Here is a 19,445-nt window from a genome sequence, read left to right on the forward strand (position 1 = left end):
GTGTCCCAAATTTACTTCTATCAAAATTTATCCGATAAAATACATTAACAAGATGTGTTTAACCAAAGTGAAAGAGAAATCCGGAACTGCTAGAGAACAACTGGAAAATTCACTGTTCTGTCGTGAAGCAACTTGGTGACGTAACATAGACCTACTAAATTGTTGTACCAGTACAGTCTATACTTTATAGAAACCACGCTGCCATTGGACTCGAGGGTGGAAGTTTTAACCCGGCAAAAGACGGTTGAGCGAGCAAATTAATTCGGCAGTAAAGGAACGTGTCCTGGCTTCGAATGCTGGTGCGGTACCATGCCGACATCAGTGTCGGTCATTCTCTCGGTTTCGTATGGATCGCATGTTGATCTGCAGACAAGAGATGCAGCGCGGTGGACGAATGGTTCCAAAAGGAAATAGGAAAGCTACACTGGTACAAATCTGGCTTGAAAGGACATTCCAGTGAAAAATGTGATCATTGTAGGAATTCTTTTTAGAGTTAAAACACACTACTATGTGTACTTTCATCCTTCCAAAGCAATTTCAATTCCGCTTCCAAGTTGATTTTAAAATGTTTTTTATAATGTCTGTGAGGGCAATAGAATGAAAATAGTTCTCTTAAATTGCTTATACCATAACTTTTTTTTTTTTTAGTATTTCTGACCCTAGGCTACGTTTTATGGTAACTATTGTAAAATCTTTATGGAATTCGGCAGGCACATTGACACCATGGCCTAGATCAATTTCAGATATCGATTTTGTATTAGTTTGTTTGTGCCCTGAATAATAGCAATTTTTATTGTAAAAAACTTATTAAAAATAATTATAAATTTTAAAGGCAATAATCACAAAAGTGACATATATGTAGGAACAATCATACTACATGTTATTTCTGTGACTATTCTGCACCATATTGAAATTTGATAAACATAGAATTTAAATTTGACTAAAATACAGGGTGCCGAAAATATTAAAAATAATAATTAAAATTTATTATTAAAAATTATGAAATCAATTACTTTCAAATGTTCAATATTTCAAAACAATGTCACTTGGGAACATGCAGTGAAAATTTGGTTAAAATCTGTAAAGCAGAAAAGAAGTTGTGAAAGTTACAAGATTGTCCCCTTAAAAAAGCCGAAATTTGAACTTTGAACTGCAGTACGGAAAGCTGCGTACTAGGACAGCGTATTTGCTATAACTTAGAACGAGCCGTCCTCAGACTTCTAAGGACGACAGTAAACTAAGTACATACAGACACTGCCCCTATGGAGGGACAAGTTTGTACAACCCTGTCACGTCAGCGAATATGCGAGATTTGAACATTTTGAAATACAACTCCGACGACCAGAATCGTCACAATAAAATGTCTTGAATTGAACAACACAACATTTTCCTATTCGAGAACAATGGCTGACAGCACAAAACAGATTTTTCTACCACTACGATGTTATTTCTGTGGATTCTACATCTAGAAATTCAGTTCCAGTAGCTTACTGCTTACGAGGAAAAGTAGACAGGAAATGAGTGAGTAATGTGCATTAGAATTGATTGGCTAGTGTTCGATACCTGGACGGGCACATCCCTCCTGGCTCCTTCCGCCTCCACTGCTCTCCAGTTAGTCCGCATTAATTCAATTTCCTTTATATAAGACTTTCGCCAAATTACAGCCGCGTATTGTTCGGGGCAGGAAGCACGCTTCGCGGGGCTTTATTAACTCCAGCAATTGGGCGCTCACCCACAAAACAATTTTCTTTAAATCAAGACAACAATTCCTTCAGCGTCGATCACATTTTATATCGGGTGCTTCACAAGTCCCTACACGTGTCTATAATGCGGTATTCGTCCAAGAAAAGTTTACTTCGAAATTATTTACAGTTCTTACATTTTTATAGAGCTGCATTTAAAAATTTGATACTAAACTGAATGATTGTGTAAATTCAATTCAATTCAATTTATTTGGCCATTAGACATACAGTTTTGGGCTTCGTCAGAATACATTGAAAAACACTAATAAAAGAGACAGTAAAATTGAAATAATACAATGAAAACCTGAAGTAACTTAAAACTTTTAGATTAAAGAAAACTAACTAAATTGGAATTAAACATATTTATTAAAATCCAATTTCATACAAATTTGTGTTGAAAAACTCAGCAACAGAGTAAAAAGGATTATTTAATAACCAATTGTAAATTATAGTTTTGAAACCATTGATTGGTAATATATAATATTGACTGGGGATCTTATTATATAATTTCATCCCCATAATTAACAAGTTTGTGTTGCTCTTGTGTAATCTACAATATGGAATGTTAATTTGTTCACTATTTCTAATTATTTCATGATCATGTATATTGGCCACTAATGAGTAATTGTCGATATTTTGTCGAGTGTAAAGTACAAGATCATATATACACACACACACACACACACACACACACAAATTTATGATTGTTAAAATGTGTGATTGTCTGAAAAGTGGCCGACAATGTTCCAGATAGTTTGATTTACATGAAATTCTAACGGCTTTCTTTTGTAAAATCAAGACGCCTCCAATTTTGGTTCCATTTCCCCAGAAAATTAGGGCATATTGGATTATCGACTGAAAGAAAGAAAAGTAGCCACATCTTAAATAATTTTGAGAAACGGAAGTCGTTAATTTCTTTAACAAATATAAAACTCTTGATAGCCTTGTGCATATGTATTCGATGTGCTTATCCCATGTTAAACTGGAGTCTATAAAAAGTCCTAGAAATTTTGTGTAGTTGAGTCTGTTGTCCTTATTTATTAGATAATTTAGGCTGAAAGTTATGTTGATAGTTTTTTCTTGATTAAGCAAGAAACCATTAGATTCAAACCATAAAGCCATCTGTGATAGAGTGTCGTTGTTGAGAGCATGTAATTGATTTAGAGCAGAGGAATAAGATAGGAAAGTAGTGTCATCTGCATACATAATTGTTATTGCTTTTATGAATTCTGGAAGGTCATTTATTGCTGTTAAGAATAATAGAGAACCAATTATTGAGCCTTGTGGAACCCCATAATTTGTAGTGGTGAGACTTGACCAATTTTCACCTATAGCAAGTAATTGACTTCTGCTATGAAGATAGGTTCTAAAAATATTTAGTGTGTTCCCTCGAATACCATAAAATTCTAATTTTGATAAAAATAAATTATGATCAACACAATCCAACGCTTTGGTGAGATCATGCATATGGTGTATTTTAGTTCTCTTTAGTTCTTATATCGATGTTTTCGTAACCCAGTAGAGTGATCTCCTTCTTGACAATTATTTTAATATGCAACGAGTGGATTATCTTGATGATTATGGCATGAGTGAATGTTTGTCACACGAACGATAGTGAGTGTCACAATGAGATGATCCACGAGTTGCATACAACACTTCATGGAATCTTAGCATTGTAAATTGTGGGAAATAAACTAGGAAAGAAATTCGGGATCCATAGCTGACAAATTGTCTTCATATGTTCGTATCGATTATTTCTGCCTGGCATTGGCATTAGTAAAGAGTAATGGATGACCTTGCAAGTTACGTTACAAATGTTCCTTTATTTTGTTAATATAGTTTCTCTGAACCGCAGAACTGTTTTATGTGATATTACAAAAGTGATACAAAATGGTTAAAGATTGGAAATAAATGATACGTTACCTTCTGTCTTGCATTTCATTTCTTGTTACACGGCGCGTAGAAAATATTCAGACGAGATGCATGGATCCCGATCCAAGCGTTCCGGTATTACGTCATATAGCGAATACGTCATTGCTATTATCGGCACGCGTGCCATAATAAGCCAATTATGAACGAAATTCGATGTAGTGACAACCTGTTTATAATGCTAGGATGACATAAAAAATATATTTCTTCCTCAGAAATGACAGTTGTTTTTTTTTTAATGTTTCACAAGTAGGCCTATATAAAGGCCTAAATTATCCGTTATGGAAGTAACAATACATCAGGATCTCAAATTAGCAGGATGGAAAGATGGATTGTAAAGGGCGATGCATAAAAAGTAACCAGGCAACATTTCTTACCCATTCTGAATTTCGATGCTGAATGACCTTTGCAGTTGAGAGCGTCCTTAATTAAAATACTGTCACTGTTGCTATTATTATTATTATTATTATTATTATTATTATTATTATTATTATTATTTCTACTAGGAGAATGGAGAAAGTTACACAACACAGAACTGCACGCATTGTATTCTTCATCTGACATAATTAGGAACATTAAATCCAGACGTTTGAAATGGGCAGGGCATGTAGCACGTATGGGCGAATCCAGAAATGCATATAGAGTGTTAGTTGGGAGGCCGGAGTGAAAAAGACCTTTAGGGAGGCCGAGACGTACATGGGAAGATAATATAAAAATGGATTTCAGGGAGGTGGGATATGATGATAGAGAATGGATTAATCTTGCTCAGGATAGGGACCTATGGCAGGCTTATGTGAGGGCGGCAATGAACCTCCGGGTTCCTTAAAATCCAGTAAGTAAGTACTGCAGCTACCACCACCACCACCACCACTACCACCATCACCATCACCACCACCACAACTCAAATTACTATTTACTTTTTATTCCTTTTATATTGCAATTTGTCAAAGTTTTATTACATGTCACTTATTAACTCTTTATTAAATATGACACATCTTGTACTGCGTTTTTTTGGTATATCATTAGTGTGCAATGCGGAATCTTAATTTATAGTATATCTGTATTTGTATGTCATAGATATGCAGTAATATTAATAAACAATCCTGGAAGAAAATAATACATTATGCAACGAGCCTCTAATGGTAGTAATCAAGACAGGAGGATGTTTATGAAACGAGCGCAAGCGAGTTTCATAATTTTCATACGAGCGTCTTAATTACCATTGTAGGCAAGTTTCATACTACTTTTTATGCTCGACCATATTTCTAACTTGAAATTATTCGTAAGTTTTCATGTTATTATTATGTGAGTGAGTGCAATAGCCTACCTCATGAATTGTGAGATGTGCGCGGACGCGAAAGTATTGATTTTTTTTTTCCGGGAAACGAATGTCGACGACTTTGATAATAGTAAGATAAACATTATTCTTGATATAACCTTGAAATTGAATTCGACATTGAAAAACGAAATGGCAAATTGAATTTATTTGAATATTATTTACAATTAACGCTAATTATTATAGTAACAGAACATAACCTTCTGCGACAGTATTGGATATCCAGCCTCCGTGACCTTTCGATAGTTGTCTTTCGATTGCATATCCGAGAATAATCGAAAACCTGAACTTTAATGAATAGGTGTACTTTAATGACATGCATTAAATGACTGCTACCAGGTGTATAATTACAACATTTCGGCATGGTCGAGCATAAAGATTTTTTTGCTAAGTATTTGGTAAATTTGTTATATAAATGAATGGACTGTTACATGTTGATTGAAACTATGCTGATGATAGCTAGTGATATGAAGATGACGAAACTAGGCACTGACTGAGGTGAACTACCAACGTAGGTTCATTTAACACATGACAGTTGTTTTATAACAAATTTACCCACCTAATTTTTAGTGACTGATTAAATTTTCAACTTCTTTACTATTTTAATATTTAGGATTTACTTTAGTTGACTAAATTGTTGTGAATGGTACGTGCGGACTTACAGAAATCAATTTTGTTTAATGTCTGGCACTACACGTTGGGATGAAAACTCTGACAGTACACGCAGTGGGGTAAAATGGCCGAACTACTTGCAGGAAACCTAACCGTGGCGCAGTGATAGGATCCGGCTGTACCGCTTGTCTATTTGTTGATAATCTATTCTGTGCAGGAAGTCGTAAATCTTGGCAGAAACTTGTTAATGCTGAAATTGTTGGGCGGCTGCATTGATAAACAAATTAGAAGTGTGGGCAGTTCGTGTGCACACGGCCACTCCATATTAGAATTAATGGTGGTGTCCAAATGTGCGCAATGCCTCATCCGCGCTAATGACGCTAAGTGGCCGTGTATGTAAGTAGGTATGTATGCCACGTATGCGAAATTCATCACTGCACTCGCTGGCAGCTCAACAGGTGTCACGCGTCGCCCTCACACCGCGTTGTCATGGTAACAGAATTCTTCCCACGAAATTTTAACTAGCCGTAACATATACAGATAAATGTTGTTAAAGCTGAAAACGGTGGACGCAGTTTTGACGTCATTTGGAATGAGACACAATAATGCGGTGAATTTAGTCCTTGTGGTGACTGATGGAAGTACTTGTAAAGTACTTTGGCTTAACTGTATTTTTCCACCATAGCTCCGTTACAGTTGTGTCATTATCCAACAGTTTATCACTATTGCCTTTGTAGGCAGTCTATAGTGGTATAAAGTGTTCAATACCTTAAACTAACTAACTTACTTATTTACTTACTTACTTACTTACTGGCTTTTAAGGAACCGGAGGTTCATTGCCGCCCTCACATAAGCCCGCCATTGGTCCCTATCCTGAGTAAGACCAATCCAGTCTCTACCATCATATCCCACCTCCCTCAAATCGATTTTAATATTATCTTCCAATCTACGTCTCGGCCTCCCCAAAGGTCCTTTTCCCTCCGGCCTCCCAACTAACAATCTATATGCATTTATGGATTCGCCCATACGTGCTACATGTCCTGCCCATCTCAAACGTCTGGATTTAATGTTCCTAATTATGTCAGGTGAAGAATACAATGCGTGCAGTTCTGTGTTGTGTAACTTTCTCCATTTTCCTGTAACTTCAAATTAAAGCATTGAAAAATATCCAGTCAGAACAAAATTATTACGGAAAATTAACTTGTTCACTATGCCTGGCTCCTGCCACGCGTTATGAGAGCAACCAACTAACTTCTAAGGGAAGAGCTGCAACCAGGGGTAATCCGAGTTATGTTATTAGCAGTTAATCTTCCGTTCAGGTCCACTAGCTGTGACGTAATATGAGGGCGAGGCGAATCATATCACTTGCACCATCCAGTTCGATTTCTCTTTCACATAGTTTACGTCGACTTTAGGGGGACTAGTTTCTTCGATGTATTTGCAAATCCAAGACCCTTGTCCTTAGTTGTACGTGTGAAGTACTCGTTAATTCTGCAGTGCTCGGGAAAAGTGGCATAAGTCAGTTTCCACAAACCTTTTTTTATAATTTATTGACAACTTACGGAATATCTGCTCGCTTGGAAAAAAATACATAAGTATTTCTCCCATTACAATAATTTCATATAGAAAAAAAACAAATCCACATAAATCAGTGTAAGTCGTCAATAAATTATCGACAGTGATTTGTGGAAACTGACTTAGTCACTTTTCCCAAGCACTGCAGAATTATAGTTTACGAAATAGAATGTAAAGAAGCCACGAACAACTCAGGAAATATCCAGTTTCTTCATAAAGTAATGATGTATATCCTAAAACTGTTTAAAGAAATCTTTGTTACAGTGATTAGACATGTCTTAATTGACGTAAACCTTCAAAGAGATTGTAAATGGCATTTCTTCCTGTTCAAGCCTATAGTAAAATGCTAACGGAAAAGAACTCACTTTGAGTTCGACAACAGTACCAAACGTCTTGGCAGCAACTGAAGTTTATGACAAACATACCTTTGCTTACATAGCGGCGCAGGGGAATCCTTAGTCACTTACTTACTGGCTTTTAAGGAACCCGGAGGTTCATTGCCGCCCTCACATAAGCCCGCTATTTGTCCGTATCCTGAGCAAGATTAATCCATTCTCTATCATCATATCCCACCTCCCTCAAATCCATTTTAATATTATCTTCCCATCTACGTCTCAGCCTCCCTAAAGGTCTTTTCCCCTCAGGACTCCCAACTAACACTCTGTATGCATTTCTGGATCCGCCCATACGTGCTACATGCCCTGCCCATCTCAAACGTCTGGATTTAATGTTCCTAATTATGTCAGGTGAAGAATACAATGCGTGCAGTTCTGTGTTGTGTAACTTTCTCCATTCTCCTGTAACCTTATTCTCAAACACCCTTAACCTATGTTCCTCTCTCAAATTGACAGTCCAAGTTTCATACAGAACAACCGGTAATATAACTGTGTTATAAATTCTAACTTTCAGATTTTTTGACAGCAAACTGGATGATAAAAGTTTCTCAACCGAATAATAACAGGCATTTCCCATATTTATTCTGTGTTTAATTTCCTCCCGAGTATCATTTATATTTGTTACTGTTGCTCCCAGATATTTGAATTTTTCCACCTCGTCAAAGGATAAATTTCCAATTTGGAATCCTTAGTGGCATCTAATTTAATTGTTCCTGACTTATCCTTAAGTTTGCATTTCAAATGTAGGCACCCTTACAGTCACAGAATTAGCCTGACATGTGAGATGAATGGTGCCCGCCATTGCACGGGGAATCAAACCCTGGACACAGTTACCTGTGTGACATTTGTGCGGTTTGAGGTTCCTCACAGTGACTTATACATTACACACTGCGTTTTAATATAAATATATACCGGACCCGCACAAAGTGTAATGTATTAGTCTGGAATCGATCGCGGGACTCGACATGCGCGACGTGCGTGCCGCTCGTCATTATTCAGAATTACAACTTGTCAACACGCGTGATTAATTGGCACCTGCAGCACGCAGGCGCGGCAGGACACCTGTTTGAGAACGCACCTGTACTGCGTGTGTGGCTCTCACTGGTCGATGAAAGTTATCGTGTTCAAGTGGCAACATGTCCACAGACACGGCTTTAAATTTCGGCACCGATACGCGACTAGCAATGCTGTGTATCCACGTGACCAGGTAGACCTGTGCGCTATACAGCGTGGAGATGAAACAGACGGCAAAGGAAGCAATGATTAAAATTTCACCTAACAACAACAGAGACAGTCTATGGAAAAGGGAACGTAGAAAACTGGCTGAACTGAAGAAATAGGACGTTTATTTGTTTATATTTGTTTTTAAACTGCTGAGCCATTTATACCAGAACCCACATTTTCTGAAGTCGAAATTGCGATAGAAAATCTGAAAAAGTACAAGTCTCCAGGTATTGATCAAATTCCAGCAGAATTAATACAAGAGGGTGGAAGGGCATTATCTACCGAAATTTATAAACTTGTACTTGCAATTTGGGAAAAGGAAATGGTACCAGAACAATGGAAGGAGTCCATAATCGTACCTATTTCTAAGAAGGGGGACAAGACTAACTGTAGTAACTTTCGAGGAATATCACTTTTGTTGACGTCGTACAACATTTTGTCCAATATCCTTTTGAGAAGAATATGTAGATGAAATTATTGGCGATCATCAGTGTGGTTTTAGGCGTAATAGATCGACTATTGATCAGGTTTTTTGTATTCGGCAGATACTTGAGAAGAAGAAAAAGGACTAAGCTTATAAGGGTACAGTACATCAGTTATTCATAGATTTCAAAACGGCGTAGCTATGACTCGGTTAAGAGAGAAGTTTTATATAATATTCTTATTGAATTTGGTATTCCCAAGAAACTAGTTCGATTAATTAAAATGTGTCTTAGTGAAACTTACAGCAGAGTCCGTATAGGCCAGTTTCTATCTGATGCTTTTCCAATTCACTGCGTTCTAAAGCAGGGAGATGCACTATCACCTTTACTTTTTAACTTCGCTCTAGAATATGCCATTAAGAAAGTTCAGGATAACACAGAGGGTTTGGAATTGAACGGGTTACATCAGCTTCTTGTCTATGCGGATGACGTGAATATGTTAGAGAAAATCCACAAATGATTAGGGAAAACGCAGAAATTCTACTTGAAGCAAGTAAAGCGATAGGGTTGGAAGTAAATCCCGAAAAGACTAAGTAAGTATATGATTATGTCGCTTGATCAGAATATTGTACAAAATGGAACTATAAAAATTGGAGATTTATCCTTCGAAGAGGTGGAAAAATTCAAATATCTTGAAGCAACAGTACCAATCATAAATGACACTCGGGAGGAAATTAAACACAGAATAAATATGGGAAATGCATGTTATTATTCGGTTGAGAAGCTTTTGTCATCTAGTCTGCTGTCAAAAAATCTGAAAGTTAGAATTTATAAAACAGTTATATTACCGGTTCTTCTGTATGGTTGTGAAACTTGAACTCTCACTTTGAGAGAGGAACAGAGATTAAGGGTGTTTGAGAGTAAGGTTCTTAGGAAAATGTTTGGGGCTAAGAGGGATGAAGTTACAGGAGAATGGAGAAAGTTACACAACACAGAGCTGCACGCATTGTATTCTTCACCTGACATAATTAGGAACATAAAATCCAGACGTTTAAGATGGGCAGGACATGTAGCACGTATGAGCGAATCCAGAAATGCATATAGAGTGTTAGTTGGGAGGCCGGAGGGCAGAAGATCTTTGGAGAGGCCAAGACGTAGATGGGAAGATAATATTAAAATGGATTTGAGGGAGGTGGGATATGATGGTAGAGACTGGATAAATCTTGCTCAGGATAGGGACCAATGGCGGGCTTATGTGACGGCGGCAATGAACCTCCGGGTTCCGTAAAAGCCAGTAAGTCAGTAAGTATTTGTTTTTAGTACTACTAAATGTTAAAAATAGACATTAACTAAAAATGTCCACATTCACCATGTCGTACATAAAAATGTGACATATCCTTCTCTGTAAAATTGTCCCAAAAAAGCCGGTGTTATATTTCCTTTTCACATAAACGCCTACATTTAGTACAAGTAATGATTTAATTACTGACCAGTTAAAATAGACGAATGCGTCTTCCACTGGCTTCACTAGAGTTTTCAGAAGGCAGTGATATGAATACCCACCTGTTGTAAAAACAGGTTAGCTGTCATTTTAAATGCATTCCACACAGTTTACAAAATGCACCAGCTCGAAATACAAGCAAATCATATTTACTTGCAGTTCCCATCATTTTTTGGTTTTTGATTTCGCGTCTAATCGTTTTATTTATCAACTCACCTCTAACAGCACTAGATGGAGGTAACAAGATGGAATTACCGGTCCATAGAGTTCACTTTCATTTAAAGCCATTGAGAATTTCTCCATTAAATACAACTGAAGCACTTTTCATTGACTTCTCTATACGTTTTTCCTGTTTAAGAATTATAAGCAGTAGCTGTTTTTGCCATCGTACGCTGAAATATTTACATTTACAGTACGCCTATATGTTATAGGCCTATTAGATATTTGTCATCAACATTTATACTAGTTATGGTGTACCACAACTTATGTATACGGGTTTCACCATAACTTTCTATTAATATAACTACAATTAGCATGCAATCCCGACTGCCTGTTGAACTAATGACTCTTCTACTCTCGCTATTAACTTAACTCCGAACAGTCAATTGATCTTAAATGTCCGCCATCTGTTCGTCCCTTTCAGCAGGAAATATTTTGAAAAAAAAAAAAAAAATAGCTCAACAATTGCTGTATCTGTTCCAATAAATCTTTCCATGAAATTGTGTTTTCGTTCTGCAAACGGCCCGAGGGAAACTTCCTTTCTGGGTGTCCCTCGTAATTACGCTCGAGTGGCCAAAATTTGTATACGTAGACTACTTGTTTTGACACTGTTAATATGGAGAAAGAAAAAATAACTTTTTTTATCTGCCTCCCCCCCCCCCCCATGAGAATGCTTGTTTGTAATCAAAACATAAGTTTTGTATAATTTGAATAGTACAGAAGATGATTTAGCATTTCCAACTGATGCTTAAGTATTTCATAATATTATTAAATGATACAATATGAAGAAACGTTTTCGATTGGTATAGCGCAAATCCATGAAGTTTTTCCATTTTGCTTGTTGCATTATATTTTCGTGCATCTACTTTCATATTACCCTGTTTTTCTTCATTATTGTTGAAGACATTGGGATAAAGTTTTTTTTTTTTTGCATTCAAATCTCTTTTTATTTACTTCCAACTTTTTTATTTATTTTCTTCTAAATTCTGTCCATCCGTCTTTTTGTTTTCGATGATTTTAATACGTTTTGAGGTTATGTTGGCGTCGTAGTAACAAATGAACTCAGTATAAAGGTCACTACTTACATTAACAAGGCACATGGCCTTCGGAATTACGATTTTACTGTGATTCCAAAGGCCGTGACGACTTTCAACTACGGTATTGAATTTTTTTCTGTAAAAGTTTTTTTTAACAATTTATTGATCGATCAGCGCATTTATCGCTATACAGATCATTTCTAAAAAATATAAATACAATATGTGACACTGAATTGAGGGCAGCCTAAATTGGGCTCCTCAATGAACAAAAATAATTGTTAATAAATAATTGTTTACATAGGTTGGTGTGATGAAAAATTTTGATTATAATGTATTGAATTTAAATTACAGTAATTAGTTAATTGTGGAATAGTAACATTTTGGACAAATCGGCTCCTAGAGGACGAGCAAAGAACTGCTTTGAACCACATTGACACTTAAAATTCTGGATATAAGCACGTGACAGTATCCCGTAAATGCTGTTGTCATTTGTTTAACTGTGTGAGCAATGGCAAGCGTGCATTGATATGGTATAGTTGCGCACGTGCCCATGTCAAACACAGCTGAATAACATTTTTAAAAAAATTGCAGCCCTCCCTTGGATTGTAATGGGCTAAACTTTTCAAAGTTAAATATTCTCCTTGTGAATAGGAAAGGAGTCGGTCACGTTATTCAGTTTATCGGATGTCATAATAATTTTCATGGCAACCCAAGTCAAATTTCCGTTACACAGAATTACTTCATTATTAAAGTAATCTACATAGGCCCTACGTCGAACATAATATGTTGTCAAAAATGTAAAAAATTATATGAAAACTGTTTTCTATTTGGAGGCAATAGAAAACTCATTTTTCTGTCAATCACAAATATTGTTTAAAATGCACACTATTTCAAAGCAGTAAAACTTCCAAGAATTTATTTATTAAATAAATAGATATGTCGTTTAAAAAGTGGGGCGACCGGCGTTGGTGTTGGATTTTTTGCCAGGCATTATCTTCCCAACATCACGAAGACTAACTTTAAGCATTGTTTTAATTCATCGAGTTTTTTTTTTTTTTTTCGTACTTTGCGTTTCTGTCGCTCTGAGAATTTGAAGGTACTTCCTATAATTTACGAGTTACTTACAAAACCTATGTAGACCATCGTTTCTAATACCAGATGATCCTTTTACTTTTAAAGAATTGCTTAATTTGTACATCGTTTTCTATTCTTATGTAAGTGCAGTTTCCGTAATAATTTTGAATCTGTTCGCAGCATAAAAGTATTAACATAAAACGGATATTTTCTTTTAGAACTTAAATCTTGTGAATTGTTTGCAGTAGCTTCATGATTTGAAACTCTTTCTCAAATCCCAGCATGCCTACAGTTTGTTTTAAGTGTTGAACTCCATACAGCATGTGAGAGAGGAACTGGAGTTCTGTGCCGGAACATAAAACTTTTTGACCCTCTGAATAAGAGAATCACGTGACGTGAAACCTATGCTCGCTATTGAATATGTGGCACAAATTTATGAGGCCAGTTGCTTTTTATTGTTACTGTACCTCACAGTACATTCGCTTCCAATTAGCGGGCGGTAATATGAAAACACGGCGAGTGGACAATATTACAATTTGCATTCATTGACTGTTTACATAAACAGAAATTATGCAGCAACGCACCCATATGGTGTGGGCAGTCTTCAAGTTTTTCTTTCTCCTGTTGTTTGTCCTCTTTTTCTACAGCCCTGTCTCTTTCAATAATTTATTCTTCTTCCCTCTTTCTCCACCACTCCCCTATTTTCTTCTCTGCAATTGCTCTACTCTTACTTTATTTTTTTCTGATATTCTTTACTTTTTCTCATTTCCCGCCTCTCTTCATCACATCTTCCCCATGATGCTCCTCACCTTCAATTCTTCGTGATTCCCATAATCTTCTCTTCTTCGTAATTCTGGTCTTCTCTTATAAATCCCTCTCTTCTTTCAGACTTCTCTTTTCATCATCTTATTTATGCAACCCATCGCAACATTAACACAGCCTCTGATCACCTTCAGGAAGCCTTAAACATCATATGCCCTTGGCTTGAAAATTGGCGCATCGCACTGAATTACAATAAATGCGAAGCAATGATATTTACTTTGTGTCGTCCTGCTAATCCTCCATGCATAAATCTTTCAACCAACGTGATACCGTGGAAACCAAAGGATGAAGCTGTAAAATATCTTGGAGTGCACTTAGATCGCCGTCTGTCATGGAAACATCACATCGACAACAAACTTAAATTGGCCCACTCAAGACTCGCTAAATTATATCCGCTCCTCAACAAGAAATCATCTCTAAAGCTACAAAATCGCATGCTACTTTACACATCTCTATTACGACCTCTACTGCTTTATGCCTGTCCTGTCTGGGGAGGAGCTGCAATAAGTGAAATTAAACACATCCAGTCATTTCAAAATAAAGTCCTACGAATTTCACTCAGTTCTCCTTGGTTTATCCGTAACAGCCAACTACACAGAGAAACTGGTATTGACACAATAAAACAGTTTATTCATTCACAAGCTAAGAAGTTCTACTGGGTGTTCAGTTCAAACTGTGTCTTGGCTCGCTGTATGCCGTCATGTGGCTAGTTAATGAGCCTAGAGAATTCAATCTTCCTACACTTCCGCAGCTCAGGTGTGTAACCTAAGAGGCAGAGAAGATGGCTAGCAAGTACGGCGTTCATTTTGAAGAGTACGTACCGATACGTACGATAACGCCGGTAGTGGCAGGAATGTGAACTGTTTGGAAATACGTACTGTCGAGATATGGAGAGAGGGTTAAGACGATTACTTACGTATTTGTTGACATTAACTTCGACGGTCAACATGGACACGGAGCATTTGATTTGTGTTGTGGAATGTTACCGTACGCAACCGATGATAACAAATACCCTGCGTACGACTTGCCGGCGCAAAACACAGTTCGAAAGAGGTTATGGTAGCACACAGACCGTACAGACCGCCATCTGTTGCTACGACGTTCAAGTTATACCGTACACGTTCTCAAGTTCAGATTGAAGAACGCCTTAAATAATAGGCAACTTCTCTAACATATCAGCTGAAACTCGCTTCAAATCGGTGACCCAACAACAGTGACGCCATGACACACTTTGAAATGAACACCCAGTATAACAACCTAGAAAATGTTCCAGGCGCCATCCACTACTCTCTCGGAAGGAAGTCCACATTTCCCACCAGAATCAAGAGCCGACTTCCAATGGACCTCACATTATAATCAAAATTTATCAGCACACCAACCTATGTAAATAATTATTTATTAACAATTTTTTTGTTCATTGAGGAGCCCAATCTAGGCTGCCCTCAATTCAGTGTCATGTAGGCCTATTGTATTTATATTTTATTTAGAAATAATCTGTATAGCGCTAAATGCGCTGATCGATCAATAAATTATATAAAAAAAATTCCCCCCTGCTCCATGCTTCATCCTTCACTTGTAGACTATTAGTACACCAACACGTCACTAACTTGTTGCTTCTTGATATATGCTCACTATTACATTAAATTTCTTGTAATCTATCTTCTTCACGTGCAATGTTGTCTGTTTCCAATTCTTCCACTTTTATTCGCGATGTGTTAGATCTCGCTTGCTGGGAATTCTTACGCCCTTGTAGAACTTAAGACTCCCAGCGACCCTTGGGCCGGTCTTGCGCGACAAGGGAGGGCCCACCTCAACATTAAACGCGAATTAGTTGCGGGGTATAAGTTGTAACCTCGCTTTGATTTTTATATCTGTGGGTGTGTCCGCGTAATTGATGGGTTGGCAAGATTGATGTTCATTTCCGCCGGAAACTACGTAACATATGAAAATGTTCCAACGTTTTCTTAGCACGTGTTTTATTCAAAGCTGCTTCTATTTGTCACGGCCTTCAGTTATAGAACATCCAGCCAGTTACCTCCTGTCTCTGACCTCACGGTGACATGATGCTGTTGTCCGGCCGAGTTGTTAAGTTGAACTGTCTCAGGTGTGACGTCAGCATAATTCGTCATAATGCATCTCGTTATTTTTATGAGTTTATTTTTCGGTGGTTATTACATTTAACGACGGTGTATCAGATACTAGTTTATTTCAATCGGTAATTATGTATGGAATTATAGGATGGGGTAGCTTATTTAAATCCAATTTTAATCCACTTTATTTCTTACAGAAGAAAATAATTAAAACATGTTTTCATAAACCTATTGATTTTCCATCTCAAAATTTGTTTTTAGACTTTAATGTACTTAACGTAAGACAAATTTATTATATTGTATTAATAAAATTCATACATAAAAATCGAAATAATTTTGAATTGTATTCTCATATTTATGAAACAAAGGCATGAATTCTTTAAGATTGTTTCAATCAAAATGCAACACTGTTACAGTATTTAATCATAGTAGTAATTTAGGCCCAAGAATATGTAACAAATTCGTATTTAAATATCCTAATCTTGTCAATTGTAATAGTTCTAGTATTAAATTTAAAAAGTTATGTATGGATTTTATAAAAATTGAAAAATTGTAAATTTAAATTTATATACTATAATTGCATAGTAGACATAAGACAAATTGTATTGTATAATTATTAATTTCAATTCAGGAATCCGCCCCTGAGCACGAGTTCTACTCTTTCAGGGGCGAGCTAAAGTTTTTCTGTATATATTATATTTTATGTTACAATTATTAGAAAATTAATAAATAAATTTAGTGTCGATGGAATTTGTGCTCTCGAGAAGATATTTAGCGACATGAGACCGAGAATGAGCCATAGATTACCTGACATTCGCCATACAGTTAGGGAAAACCTCCTTAAAAACCAACCAGGTAATCGGACCAAGCAGGAATCGAACCCATACTCGCACGGAACTCCGGAACAGCTGTGCTAGTTTATTAAGCTGGCGAATGATACACCATGAATCCCAGCTTTTCATCAGCCATTTTGTAAATAGGCTAAGGCTGTAATTTGTGAATGATTTTGTTCCTTTGAATTCAAATAACGGATCGCGTAAATTAGCATTTACAGATACTGTCCATGAAAATAATAATCAATAATTTTTGTGCGAGATCGTGCGTATTTGCTTGGTTTCCGCACAAAACCAATCCGCGGTAAGTCTAAAATTCCACATTCAGTATTCCCAACCTAACACACATAACAATTTCCCTCTTCTTATCGCTTAAGTGACATATTGATTTTACTCCTTTAGTCTTCTATCATATTATTTTTAAAGACGTTCAATATAGTAATAATTATAAATTGGAAACTTACCACTGCAATTTCACTTAAATTGCACTGTTAATTATTGTTTTTATATATTTGCAAAAATTAAGTAAACTCTACAACTCCATTAAAGTTACTGCATTCGTAATGCAAGTAACATTAAAGAAGCTGTGAAAAAATCAACAAGATTCCAGACTCATCATAGAATGGGAAAAAAAAGACAGACGTATATCACGGCCTGCTGGAGTGTAGTAAACACAGAAAACATTTTAAAGCAACAATGTTGAAGATAGATATTTTTGCTTTGCAAATTTTCCGTCATTGAACAGAAACCAAGATGGAGATTTCATTGCAACTAATTAGAAATTCCTCTTTCAGGTATGTAATAAACGATCTTCGCACAAAATAATGTACGATACACGAGCGGTATGTTTTCTTTCAATTCTCGGAAATTAAAAAAGCTCAACTACGTTTCGCTTTTTCAAACTTTTCCTCGAACATGAAAACTGCAACATACCGCTCTTGTAACGCATTTTACTATTTTGCACGGTAGTGTGTTTTCTCGTTGTTCCAGCAAACGGCCGTCAGGATTGAAAGTTGATTTTACTGAATTCTGAGTTTCCAACCTAGATAAGTAGCCTATGTCGAATTATTACAAATAACTGCTTTAGAGTTGTAATGAAATCCACTGCCTTCTATGTATGCTACAATCCTACAATGCATGTAAAATTCATGCGCAAAAGGCAGTGTTAATTAATTACATTATGTCAAACAAATCACTGCATTTGAAATGTACTGAACTTTATTTAAACAATTCGAACTTCACTTAACAAAAAGAAATAAAATAAAAATTATTCCAATCGAACACGAAATATTACAAATCTTAATCATTTTTACTCCTTCACATTGAAGTTGAGGGTGAAGTTTTATGTTGGCCAGCCTGCTAACTCCAAGTCAGCTGTTCATAGTGCAATGTACATACTGTATATTAAGATTTTTAAAAATATTATATTCAAAATATAGTATCGTGGAAAAAATACTGTACAATACACGCTTGTAAAGTGCATTACAAAATCTCGGAAATTGTCATTTAAATGTGTATAAATTTGACCTGAACAAATGTAAGTTTTCGTTTTGGAGAGGAATTTTATAGCTGCGAGGTTATACAGAAACCACTCACTATCTGTCAGTTTTGTAGGGTTCTGTACATGCATCTAAATATTCGAAACCAGGCTGATGAACTTAAAAATGTTGGGTAACAAAGGGATTTAGTTGCCTCTGATTTTGTGCGCCGTCCGGGAAGTTTTTGTGTGTTTATACATAATTGAATCCGTCCCTTTTCTTGTGTGGACGGGTCATTACACCGCGTCCAAGGGTCAGCGCGCCGTTCAATGAAACAAATGCGCAGCCCATTAGGCTCCGATAATGGTTTTCAGATCCGTGTTCCAGTCAATTTATTAATAGAGAGATTGACATGTTGTGAACAGGCAGTTTTATTCCGGCGCGATCATCGGCACTTGTTTGTGCTGTATGCAGCGGCCAGGGGTGTCCCCGCAGTCTGTCCAGCTCACATGAAGCAACTCGTTCCTGAACCCCAGGCTTCATGGACAAGAAACTGCAGGTCCTGTAGTTTTGCTGTTATTATGAAAGTCTCCCTGTCGTGCCCCAGGCACTTGTTGGAGGCAGAACGTGCTCAAGTACGAATGCGTCGCATCCTCCAGGCGCCTCCCCGGCCCGGCGTGCAATTAGCAGAGCTGATTACAGACAACGCTGCTCAGCTGTTATTCTTGTCATGGTCGTTGACGGTCTGGGTTTTCTCAACTGTAAGACGAATGTAGGGTAATTCTCGCTATCAGCAGTTGCAGATCTTTCACTTGATACAGCGTCGTTAAATAAACCACTTAAACGTAGTAGTAGTAGTAGTAGTAGTAGTAGTAGTAGTAGTAGTAGTAGTAGTAGTAGTATTTATTTATTTAACCTGGTAGAGATAAAGCCATCAGGCCTTCTCTGCCCCTCTACCAGGAGATTCCAACTATAATATGAAGAATAAATTTACAATTAGTATTAGATTTACAGTTACAATTACAAATAAAATTACAATAGTAAATTTACAATTACAATTACAATAAAACTATCAAAGTACGAAAAGATTACCTGACTAATGAAAGCTAGATAATTTATCATAGAAAAACAAAGAATATTTTATATTTACTGAATT

This window comes from Periplaneta americana, chromosome 15 (genome assembly GCF_040183065.1).
Source record: "Periplaneta americana isolate PAMFEO1 chromosome 15, P.americana_PAMFEO1_priV1, whole genome shotgun sequence".
NCBI classification, from domain to species: Eukaryota; Metazoa; Arthropoda; class Insecta; order Blattodea; family Blattidae; genus Periplaneta; species Periplaneta americana.